Below are 12,878 nucleotides of genomic sequence, written 5' to 3'. Positions count from 1 at the left end.
TTTAGTGATGGCACACTGAGGTATGCCCTTGTGCTCCTTGGAAGCTAGCTCTGTGACTTTTCCAGGTACGGGGAAGAGTGCTGGGGCTGTGGTGGTGTTGAATGTGTGGCCCATGCCCTCTTCAGAAAGACTTGCCTGAGATGCCAAGATTCACTCCAAATTGAGGGTCCATAGCAGCTCATTCAAGACGTGCTTAGCTGTGCACCTGTCCAGGTGCTGATGCTCCTCCCAGCCCCCCTTCTCGCTGGGGGTTGCAGTGTGGCGAGGGGTTTGGCTGCAATCTCTCCCGTGGAACCTTCTGGTGGTTATCTGCTGCACCTCGTGTTTGAGGCTGCCCAGGAGGGAGCAGGTGGAGGGTGGGGTCCAACCAGAGCCTGGGGAAGGCTGGCAGGTCCAGGAATGTGTGTGTCCACTGGTGCTGGTGGCCTCTAACCCTGGCACAAGCTGCAGGGGTTCCTCCCAGGCTCTTGTCACCATGCTCGCATCTGCCCCTCCATTCCTCGCGCCCCAGACTTCAGCGAGATTTTGCTGGGTGCCTTGGGGTGCATGTCTCTGACAAACCTTGGTTCAGGCCCAGACCAGGTCAGTGTCACCTCATGCCCCAGCTCCCTGAGTTGGGCTGGCTGGATGACCTGTGGCCTTGGCAGCCCCTTGGACGGTGGCTGATCCCTGTGCATGTAGGCACCAGACCCGGGGCTGGGCTGAGGATGCCCAGGGGGCCCATCACTGTATCCCATGGGGAACTTGCAGGTTGGTCCAGTTTGCAGCCCTCCCACACCCCAGCAAGTGTAGCAGCCAGGTCCCAGGTGGTAAAGCAGAGAACACAGAACCTGGGCGCATTAGCAGCATGTTACCAGCAAGAGAAGGGCTGGTCTTCCTGCCATGGCTGTCTCTGCGGCGACCCCCTGCGGGCAGCCCCTGCACTGTATCCACTGCTGGGAGCCATCCAGGAGCCTGCTCACCTCCCCGCACTCTGGGGTGAGGCCCAGGTAGATGACTGGGTGAGGGTCTTCCTCACAGACGCTGAGGCCACGTGAAGGCTCCCAGGCGGGCCTGTGCCACCCCCTGTTGGTCATGGGAGGGAGGGCAGGTCTCTTAGCCCATGGGGCTCTGCTCCCCTGTTGGGGAGACCCCCTCCCCAGCCTCACAGGGGGTTGTGAGACCACACAATGGCCTGCACGAGGGCTGGCTGGTGCCCCCATGCGAGGGACACTGGCTGAACTCTTGTGATGGGATAAAGGCATCAAGGAGATACTTGCAGGCCACACAGGCCCCTGACAACCACAGTCAGATGTGGGGTTTTCCCAGGTGCAGCAGGAATCAGCTCAACAAATGTCCCAGGACTAGGTCCTGCCATCTCTTTCTGCAGATGGAAAGGCAGTTCTCAGAGGTCTTGAAGGAGCGGGGATTTAATGGTGAACGAAGGACCAGGCCCGAGATCCAGCTTCAGGGTCATGAAAGATATTATTTCTCCAAGACAACTTCCTTAACTGGCATCTTTCTGCCTTTTTTTTGTGTGTCATCTTTCTGTCTTTTTAGGGCCGCACCTGCACAGCATATGGAGGTTCCCAGGCTAGGGGTCCAATCAGAGCTGCAGCTGCCAGCCTACGCCAGAGCCACAGCAACACAGGATCCGAGCCGCGTCTGCAACCTACACCACAGCTCACAGCAACGCCAGATCCTCAACCCACTGAGCGAGGCCAGGGATCGGACCTGTGTCCTCACAGATGCCAGTCAGGTTCATTAACCACTGAGCTACAATAGGAACTCCTTTTTTACTTATTTTTATTTATTTTTTTATTTCAAGGGCTACATCTTTGGCATATGGAGGTTCCCAGGCTAGGGGATGAATCAGAGCTGCAGTGCCAGCCTACACCACAGCCATAGCAACTCAGATCTGAGCCACGTCTGCAACCTATATGCCACAGCTCATGCTAACACTGGATCTTTAACCTGCTGAGCAACTCCAGGGGTCGAACCCGCTTCCTCGTGGATATTAGATTCGTTACTGCTGAGCCACAACGAGAACTCTAAGGCTTCACTATTTTTCACCCCAACGCTCTTGTCTCAGTTTCTGGATTCTCCCTTGATAAACTGCATTCTCGCTTTGTGCTTAGATCTAGTCCCAGGAGTCCTCACACCATTGCAATTCCTTGATGGCTGGGTCTAGTTTTTCTTGGTTGAGCACCAAAGTTGTCCCAGTTTGATGATCACAGCTCATGGCGTGGGCTATCTTTATGTCTAGATCTGCTGCCTTCTTACTGGCTTGTTCGTAGTGGATTGCTCTGGTTCCCTGGTTCTGGGCGAGGAGGGGAGTGGAACAGCCATGGGACACTGCTTTCATTCTGCAGTTCTCCGTCGTTCCCTACAGAGAGGCTTCCACTATCTGGAGGGAAAGGAGAGCCTGCTCAAACGTGGGCCCACTCTGCCGAAGCACAGGTTGTGTGGCCTGATGTGAAGAGCCCACCTGAGACGGGTGCCGGCCTCTCTCCCTGCCCGGGAGAGATCACGATGCCTCTTAGAGCAGGATGTGCTTTCCCAGTTGTGCTGCCTTGCCACCTAGCGACCTTAGAGGTGTCCTAGTTGTGACTTCATCTCTAAGGGGGCATTTTCTTGCCTTTGGGGTGAGGAGGTAGCCTGAAGATACTGTAGTTTTCAGAAGTGAATGAGGACTTCCTGTCGTGGTGCAGCGGAAACGAATCCGACTAGGAACCATAAGGTTGCATGTTGGACCCCTGCCTCGATCAGTGGTTTAAGGATCCGGCGTTGCCGTGAGCTGTGGGGTAGGTTTCGGACGCGGCTCGGATCTGGCATTGCTGTGGCTGTGGTGTAGGCCAGCAGCTACAGCTCCAATTCGACCCCTACCCTGGGAACCTCCATATACCGCGGGTGCGTCCCTGAAAGGACCAAAAAAAAAAAAAAAAAAAAAAAAAAAGTGAATGAGATGATGTATCTGAAGATGTTTTGAAAACTGTGAAGCATTAAAAAAAAGCTAGACAGTATTTTTATAAGTCCTCTGAGAGTGAGTTGGATAAACTACTGGCTCCAACCCTGTAATTTTTCCACCCCTTAAATGACAGCTGCAGGCACATTAAGTGCTTTCATACTGTATTTTCTCCCCCTCCCTCCCTTTTTATTGGACCTTAATGTGTCTTTTTTTCCCCCAAATGCAAAGAAGATTTATTTATTTCATTACAAGGAGTCAAAAGTTTGATCCCATAAAGAGGCAGTTACAATAAATTGAGAGCCGCTGAGGATATAACAGTTTGATTTTTCAGACTTGATTTGATTTCTCTAAAAGCATAAATCCCACAGGTACTGCTTCTACAAATATATTCACATAAAATGCCAAGTCAACAAACATTCCAGAAGTATGTAACATAGGGATTTTCTATGGGTTAGCATAGGGTTAAGGATCTGGTGTTGTTACTGCCGCGGCTCGGTCCACTGCTGTGGTGTGGGTTAGATCCCTGGCCAGGAAATTTCCACATGCCACGGGTGTGGCCAGAAACAAAACAAACCAAGATAAAAAAGAGGCGTGTAACATAAATCTTTAAGAAAGCAAAAGAAGATGAAGAAAAGATGTGGCCTTTGTCTTTTCACAATATAAATTCTGAATGGAAATAAAAAATACACATACTCAAATTAATATCCATATTGAGATAATGATAGATATTAGGGGATGTTTTAATATTAAATACATTTTTTCCAGCTCTTAAGGAATTGCCGTATCAATTCACAACTACACAAAGGGGAGAGAAGCTGATGGAAATTGCTTTTAAAAGATTACTTTTATGCTCTGTTCATGGATGGATTGGGACTAGACCAGAAAGGACATATTAAATAGACACTTATAAGTTCAATCTTGGAGTTCCTGTTGTGGCTCAGTGGTTAACGAATCCGACAAGGAACCATGAGGTCGGGGTTCGATCTCTGGCCTCGCTCAGTGGGTTAAGGATCCGGTGTTGCCGTGAGCTGTGGTGTAGGTCGCAGATGCGGCTCGGATCTGGCATTGCTGTGGCTGTGGTGTAGGCCAGTGGCAACAGCTCCCATTCGACTCCTAGGGAACCTCCATATGCAGCGGATGTGGCCCTAGAAAAAGGAAAAAAAAAAAAAAAGTTCAATCTGGTCAAGAGAACCACAGTTTAGCTCACATGGAATTTTAAATATCTAGATATTTTACATAAAAATCCAGGTTTTCAGCTTTTCTTGAACCATCAGCGCTCCATACGGTCATGTAAAAGCAGTCAGCAGGAGCCAGTGGCTTGCTGGTAGAGCGTAACGACTGGCTGTTTTCTGTTTTTCATTCGCAGCAGGCCTTAGGGATGCTGCCCTTGACCTAGCATCCCAGCGGTGTCTCCAGCCCTGGTTGCAGCCGCCGGCCGCGCGGGGGCGCACTCCAGGGGGCCGGCCGACCGCCCCCACCCCCCAGGAGGGCGCGCGCGCCGAGCCGACTCCAACACGCCCATTGGCGGGCGCGCGCGGACGCGGGAGCGCGAGGAACCCGTGGAAGGAGGCGCCCCCCGCTTGTCTCTGCGACGTTCAAAGCCACGCCTTTAAACACTTTTCTGCATGAGTAAGACAGGTCAGCAAAATGCCTCTAAAATGACGCGTACCTTTCAAAACTGCTGAAAACTCTAACACTCCATCCGGCAAACATTTTGCCAGCCCGGAAGGATTTTTCTCATTTTCTAATAACAGTGAAACGCCAAAAGAATTCACTTTGCACCTAATTCATGGACTTGAATTAAAATCTACTCTAAAGCCAGAATATGGACTAGAATATTAAGAAAGCAGCCTGGTTGCTGTGGGATCTGTGGTGAGGCATTGAGATACGCCAGGAGCTGCCTCGCTGAGGTCTTGATTGCTCTTCAGAAGGAGACACGTTCTCTTACCTCGAGGATGGTTGTCAGCCTTCCATGGGGTGATACTAAGAAGCCGCCTGGGGACTCAGGTGAGGTTTTGATGTCCTGCGAACTGGACGGCGGCCTCCGGTTTACTCCCGTCGGTTTTTCTGAAGCAGACCCACTGAGACTAGTGAGCTGGTCCCTGCCTCTTAGCTGGCTCTTTGGGATCAATCCTTTGATCCTGAGCAGTTATTCGCAGGCCAGGCTGGGGTGTCCAAGACTCCCAGGGCTGGCAGGGAAGTGGTGCCAAGGGCTAGGGTGAGGCAGGTCCGCTGTTGTCAGCTTCCTCAGCTTGGGGGCCCCGGCCCAGGGCATCCGTTTACCTGCGGTTTTATGAAATGAGAATAATGTCCCCGCCCTTTCCGAGTCCAGGGAACTCCTAGTTCTTGGAACTTCTGAGTCCAAGGAGCTCCTAGTTCTCTTGTGGCTCAGTGGGTTAAGGATCTGGCATTGTCACTACAGCAACTGGGATCACTCCTGTGGCTCAGGTTCGCTCCCTGGCCCAGGAACTTCCACATGCCGCGCTGCAGGCAAAAAAAAAAAAAAAAAAAAAAAAAAAAAAAAAAAAAAAGGCAGATGAAAAGGGATTTGTTTGTAGAGCTTGGCAGACCTCGTGGAGGGGGGCACCTCCCTCCTCTGCATACCCACCCATAGGACTGTTTTCTGCATGTCCAATCTCAGACTCTCCTTCGTAACCAGTGTTTGGAATCTCTCAGGAATAGTTTGCCGAATAGTTTGCCAAATGAGCAGGAGCAAGGGCTTCCTGGGCTTTAGCTGCAGGACCCTTCTTCTTCTTTGTTTTTTTGACATTTAAAAAATTTATGTATTTATATATATATATATTTTTTGTCTTTTTAGGGCTGCACCTACAGCAAACGGAAGTTCTCAGGCTAGGGATTGAATCAGAGCTGCTGGCCTACAGCACAGCCACAGCAATGTGGGATCCAGGCCACATCTGTGACCTACACCACAGCTCACAGCAACACTGGATCCTTAACCCACTGAGCAAAGCCAGGGATCGAACTGGAGTCCTCATGGATGCTAGTCGGGTTCATTACCAGTGTGCCACCATGGGAACTCCTAGCTGCAGGACACTTCTATTTCATGTCACACAAAATGACTTCTATTACTGCTAATCCCTAAATAACCGCAATCTGGGTGGCTTGCTTAGTGGTCATTTTGCTCCTCTAAGAAATTTATCATATATCAGTGAGAACATCACCCAGGGCAAGGGAGTTCCCTGTGGAAAGAAAAGGGTTCCTCGATGCTTTTGGCCTGAGGAGTGAGTCACCTTGAATCACCTGTAGGTCAGGTGTGTTCCCTTCAAGAAGCATGGCTGCCCTGCAGGTGGGCTCAGGTCCACTTAGGAAACAGGAAAGAGCTGAAGCTCTGAGCTCCACATAGTGGTTCTGGACAGATGGTCCTGAACGAGCACCAGAACAGCCCTTGAGAACTTGTTAAAAATGCACATCCTCAGGGCCCAGACCGACCGAATTAGAATTCTGTGGGTGAGACCCACAGTCTAACTGGCCTTCTGGCTGGTTCTGTAACAGGCTCGTGATTCTGAGAACAATGTTCACACCAAGGAGAATCCAGCGAGTTTTGATAACGAAGAGAGGGAGCCATCTCCACTTGGCTGTTTGTATCTCACATTACAAGTTGTCCAGGTGGAGAGCAGGTCTGGATCAGGGCCACTTACTGGAGAGGGTCTCAGTTCCATGTTTCCTCTCTGCCCTTCTTTGTGGGGTGGCTTCACCTTCATGTAGTAGTGACGTGACTATGGCGGTTACAAGCGTCACATCCACGGTCAAGGCCATCTCACCTGGTGTACACTTTTCTTCTTTGCAGGGCTGAACCTGCGGAATATGGAAGTTCCCAGACTAAGGGTCAAGTTGGAGCTTCAGCTACTGGCCTACACCACAGCCACGGCAATGCCAGATCTTTAACCCCCTGAGGGAGGCCAGGGATCGAACCTGTATCCTCATGGATACTAGTCGTGTTCATTTCTGCTGAGCCACATCAGAAGAGCTGCGGTTGGTGCACCCATCCCCAAGTGTCTCACTGGTGAGCAAAGAGTCACAGGGGACCCCTGGACCAGTTCTGGGGGAGAGGAGATGAGATTGCATGGACAGGTCAATTGAGTTTTGCTTCTGAACGTGGGAACTGTGCTCTTTGCTCTGAGTCTCACGTAGCAGGATCGGCCACCAGAATGGACTAAGACTGGAGCTCTGCCAGTTGGTCATTTTCATTTTGTTTTGTTTTATACCATGTAACAAACTTTAAAAATATGCAGTTCTATGACTTTTAAAAAAACAGTGTAGATAAATAGGAAGTTGCAAAGACAGTCCAGAGAAATCCCTTGTAACCTTTACCCACGTTCCTGCAATGGTTACGTCTCACGGAACTATGGTATAACAGCAGAATCAGAAATTGATATAGGCATGTGTATGTGGTTCTGTGCTCTTTTATCACACATTAGTTTCATGGAACCACAATTGATATACAAAACTGTTCCATCCCCACAAAGGTGTTTTTCCTGCTACCCTTCTGTAGTTCGAGCCAAACCCTGTCCCCTGCCATTAATATGTTCTCCATCTTTTTTTTTTTTTTGGTCTCTTTAGGGCCACACCCGCAGCATATGGAGGTTCCCAGGCTATGGGTTGAATCGGAGCTACAGCTGCCGGCCTACACCACAGCCACAGCAACTCGGGATCCGAGCCACGTCTGCGACCTACACCACAGCTCGTGGCAACGCCAGGTCCTTGACCCCCTGAGCGAGGCCAGGGATCGAACCCGCATCCCCAGGGGTATTAGTAGGGAATATCCATTCATAACTAATATCAGGAACTCCTCTTGTCCATCTTTATAACAGATTCATGTTGGGAATGTTATATAAGTGGAATCATACAGTATGTGATTTTTTTTTTTTTTTTGGTCTTTTCTAGGGCCGCTCCTGCGGCATATGGAGGTTCCCAGACTAGGGGTCGAATTGGAGCTGTAGCCACAGGCCTACGCCAGAGCCACAGTAATGCCAGATCCGAGCCGCATCTGCGACCTACACCACAGCTCACAGGCAAGGCCGGATCCTGAACCCACTGAGTGAGGCCAGGGGTTGAACCCGCAATCTCATGGCGCCTAGTTGGGTTCGTTTCCACTGCGCCACGACAGGAACTCCCAGTATGTGATTTTCGAGACTGCCATTTTTCACTCAGGGTAATATCCGTGTGATTCATCCAGACTGTTGCCTGTATCACTAGCGCCTTCCTTCTCATTGCTGAGCCGTCTTCCACGGTGTGGCTGAGTGACAGTGGTTAACCACTCGCCTATCGAAGGCACTTTGCATGTTTCCAGTTTTGAGCTATTATGAATATGGCTGCTGTGAACATTCACGTGCAGGAGTTTGTGTGGACATAAGTTTTCATGTCTTTAGAACAAATGCCCAAGAGTAGGATCACTGATTATATGCTAAGTGTATATTTAATATTTAAAGAAACTACCAAACTATCTTGGTGGCTGCACCGTTTGGCCACTCCAGCAGCAATATAGGCGAGATCTAATTTCTCCACGTCCTTGCCAGTGTTTCTTATGTTCACTAACATTTATTTTAGCAATTCTAAGAGGGATGTAATGATATCTTATCTTGGTCTTAATTTGCATCTCCCTGGTGGTTAGCGATGTTTTCTTTTCATGGTCTTATTTGATACCTGTATATCCCTTTCAGTCAAAGGTCTCTTCATGTCTTTTGCCTATTTCCTCTTTTTTTTTTTTAATTGTTGAGTTTTTTTTTTTTTTTTTTTTTATTCCCTCCCTTTTTCGGCCACAACTGCATATGGAAGTTTCCAGGCTAGGGATCACATAACAATAGGGACTTCCCACTGGGGCACAGTGGGTTAAGTATCTGACTGCGAGAATTCGAGAATTCGTGTTGTGGCTCAGTGGGTTAAGGACCCATCGTTGTCTCTGTGAGAATGTGGGTTCAATCCCTGGCCTTGCTCAGTGGATTAAGTATCCGGCACTGCCACAAGCTGCAGCATAGGTCACAGATTTGGCCCGGATCCGGTGTGGCTGTAGCTGTGGCCACAATAAATACATTTAAAGGGGGAAAAAGGGTAAACATATAGATTAAAATCAATTTAGGACCCTATTTTAGCGTGGGTCCTCCCCAGATTGTGAATATTTTAGGTGGGAGTGTGAACCCAGAGATGAAGGAGGTAAAACAGAAAAAGAAAAAGAGTAAAGACAGGTTATGGATCAGGAAACTGCTCAGTCCCTTCTGAGAAGCCGTATGAAAAGCACCTCAGAGGCATTGTAAGGGAGATGGATGGATGTATTTATTGGGTCACATTCCCCACTGGTCAAAGTTTGCTCCCAGGACAGTCACTTGCCCTCTGGACTTTGCCCTGAATAAAGAGCAAGCAGTTTTCTACACTATGAACCGAGAGCCCCAAGTTCAGGGAGGGAGAGGCAGGAAGGATGGCCTGAGGGCCTGGCACTGTGGGTCTGCACTTGTGTGAAGCTGGCTGGACTCCCCCTAGACACACAGATCAGCAGTGTCTGGAATGGAGGACCCAAGAGGGTTAGGGTCTGAAATGGTACACAAGACGTGTTTGAAATGGGGAAATATATCCAAATGCAATGCGTTGACCTTGTTTGGCTCCTGATATTTACCAGTTAGGGCACGATGTATTTGAGACATTTGGGACATCTGAGCACTGGAGATGTGAGGACATCAGGCATTATTATTTTTTAAGATATTACAATTGTAGAGTGGTATTTTAAAGAAGTATCTTTATTTTTGAGAGATACATACTAAAACAATAAAAAATTAAATATTAATGGAAAAAAACTGATGAAAGCTTTTAACTCTCCTCTTTCAATAATTGTTGGCTTAGACAATCAGTAGCACTGATGGAAGATCTGAATAATTAACAAGCGTATTATAATGGACATATAAAGAATATTCTTTCAAGCACATATGGCACATCTCCAAAAACTGTACTAGGCTATGATGCATATCTCAACAAATTTCTAACAATAGGAATCATTTAGATCACATTCTCTGACCACAGTGCAAGTAAGTTAGAAGTTAATAACAAAAAGGTAGCATTTTAAAGAATATGGGACATTTGGAAAATTTCAAAACATGTCATGGATCAAACAAGAAATTATAATTGAAAATACAAGTCAGAAATGTATGACAACAAAAGCACTTGATAACAAAACCTGTGAGATGCAGATGAAGCAATAATTAGATGGAAATCTGTAGCCTTAAATGCATTTATTGGACACGAATAAATGCTGAAAACCACTAAGCTAAATATTCAATGTAAAAGGCTAATGCCAAAGAGAAACAGACACACAGATATAGAAGACAAACTTGCGGAGTTCCTGTCGTGGTGCAGCAGAACCTAACCCAGCTTGGGTCCATGAGGTTGCGGGTTCAATCCCTCGCCTCTCTCAGTGGGTTAAGGATCTGGCATTGCTGTGAGCTGTAATATAGGTTGCAGACTGGCCTCAGATCCTGTGTTGCTGTGGCTGTGGTGTAGGTCGGCAGCTGTAGCTCTGATTAGACCCCCTAGCCTAGGAACCTTCATATGCCGCAGGTGTGGCCCTAAAACAAAGAGACAAACCTGTGGTTACCAAAGGGGAGAGGGAAGTGGAGAAGGACAAATTTGCGATATGGAATTAATTAATTAATTAATGCATACAAACGACTATGCATAAAATAGATAAACAACAAGGAGATACTGTATAGCACAGGGAATTATACCCATCATCTTACAACACCGCAAAATGGAGTATAATCTGCAAAAATATTGAATCACTATACTGATCACTTAAAACTAACATAATATTGTAAATCGACTTGTAGTTCGACTCAAAAAAAGTCACCTTAAAAAAAAATTCAGGAGTTCCCGTCGTGGCGCAGTGGTTGACGAATCCGACTAGGAACCATGAGGTTGCGGGTTTGGTCCCTGCTCTTGCTCAGTGGGTTAACGATCCAGCGTTGCCGTGAGCTGTGGTGTAGGTTGCAGACTTGGCTCGGATCCTGCGTTGCTGTGGCTCTGGCGTAGGCCAGTGGCTACAGCTCCGATTGGACCCCTAGCCTGGGAAGCTCCATATGCCGCGGGAGCGGCCCAAAGAAATAGCAAAAAAAAAGACAAAAAAAAAAAAAAATTCAATGTAAGAAGTAAAAGAGGAGTTCCCGTCGTGGCGCAGTGGTTAACGAATCCGAGGTTTCGGGTTCGATCCCTGCCCTTGCTCAGTGGGTTAAGGACCCGGTGTTGCCATGAGCTGTGGTGAAGATTGCAGACGCGGCTCGGATCCCGCGTTGCTGTGGCTCTGGCATAGGCCGGTGGCTACAGCTCCGATTCGACCCCTTGCCTGGGAACCTCTGTATGCTGTGGGAGTGGTCCTAGAAAAGGCAAAAAGACAAAAAAAAAAAAAAAAAAAAAAAAAAAAAAGTAAAAGAAAAACAGAAACTCTCAAAGAAAATAAAAGGAAAGATCTATTTCTAGTAATATGGGAGGTTATTTACACCATTTGGGCCAGTCCTCTTGCTGAAAAAAAGTATATGCTTTAAAAAAAAAAAAAAGCCATCTTCTTAAAGCATCAAAATGTTGTCAGGTCGCAAGATATTACCGTGCTGTTCCTATTTTCCTGGATCATATTATGAAATACTTGAAATGCACAGAGAAGTTTATAGTGCAATGAGCTCTTGTATACAGTAGAGTCAACAACAGTTGAACGATTTGAACGTAAACTGATTGCCATCCTGACACCTGAACCCAAACACTTCAGCACACATCTCCTAAGGATTAGAACAATCTCCTGTATAACTCTAATACCTTATAACAGCTAAGATGATCAACAGTAATGCCTAATATTATGTCATGTCAAATCCTGGCAAAAGTCTAAGAAAACTCAGGGACCCAGGGAGGAAAGCAGATTACTAAAACAGCCCTGATGGAGCTCCTGTCATGGCTCAGCAGTAATGAACCTGACTAGGATGCACGAAGATGCGGGCTTGATCCCTGGCCTTGCTCACTGGGTTAAAGATTGAACATAAGCTGTAGCAAAGGTTGCAGACGAGGCTCAGATATGGCATTGCCGTGGCAGTGGTGTAGGCTGGCAGCTGCAGCTCCAATTCGACCCCTAGCCTGGGAACTTCCCTATGCCATGGGTGTGGCCCTAAAAAGCAAAAAACAAAACAAAACAAAAAACCCCCCACAAAAATTGTTTGGCTATGGTCATTCATACAAAAGAAGTTGATTTATAAAAAAAAAAAAGAGTAACACATGAATTCTGCTAAATTTTTGAGGAAACTATATTGTCTCCAAAATCTCAAGCTTGCGTGGAAAACTCGATTCCTCAACCCTTCTGTTCCCTTAGATCTTGCATGTGTGCTAACAGGGAAATTCTTGAAAGTTGTGCCTTTCCGCCTGAAAAGCCATTCCCCCCAGTGTCCACATCAGATGCTGCCATACGCGGCTTTGGAATAAGAACATCCTCAAGAGAAGTATACCAGGAACTGGCAGGGGATATAAATAAGGGCGATTCCTCCAGAGACCAGAAGCAGAAGCTGCCCAGTCTCGCTGGTCATGGAAGGAACTGTTCAACTGTCCAGTATTGGAACATGGAGCCATTACCACCTGCTCAGCAGGATTTGGTACGTGCCTTGGACTTACGTCTTCTGTGTATTTCCCACTCTTTCCTTTTCCGAAAGTTTTTTTTTGTTTTTGCTAATTATCCTATTCTATCCTCATCCCTGTAATATTGGTATTTTGGGGTGGGGGAGAAGCAACTTTCTTGGGTTTTAGCTGTCAACTGCCAGAGCAGAGTGAATGATAGAGAAGACTTCAAGGCAGCTGTAGTAGCTGGCTAAGATTTTGGGGTTGCCTTCCTTAGGGCTGTGATGCATGCATTCCGTGTAAAAGGCCTGCCTGCTTAGGAAGAAGGGTGTGCATGGGT

The sequence above is a fragment of the Sus scrofa genome, chromosome 18 (genome assembly GCF_000003025.6).
Source record: "Sus scrofa isolate TJ Tabasco breed Duroc chromosome 18, Sscrofa11.1, whole genome shotgun sequence".
NCBI lineage: Eukaryota > Metazoa > Chordata > Mammalia > Artiodactyla > Suidae > Sus > Sus scrofa.
This window is presented reverse-complemented; position numbering follows the sequence as displayed.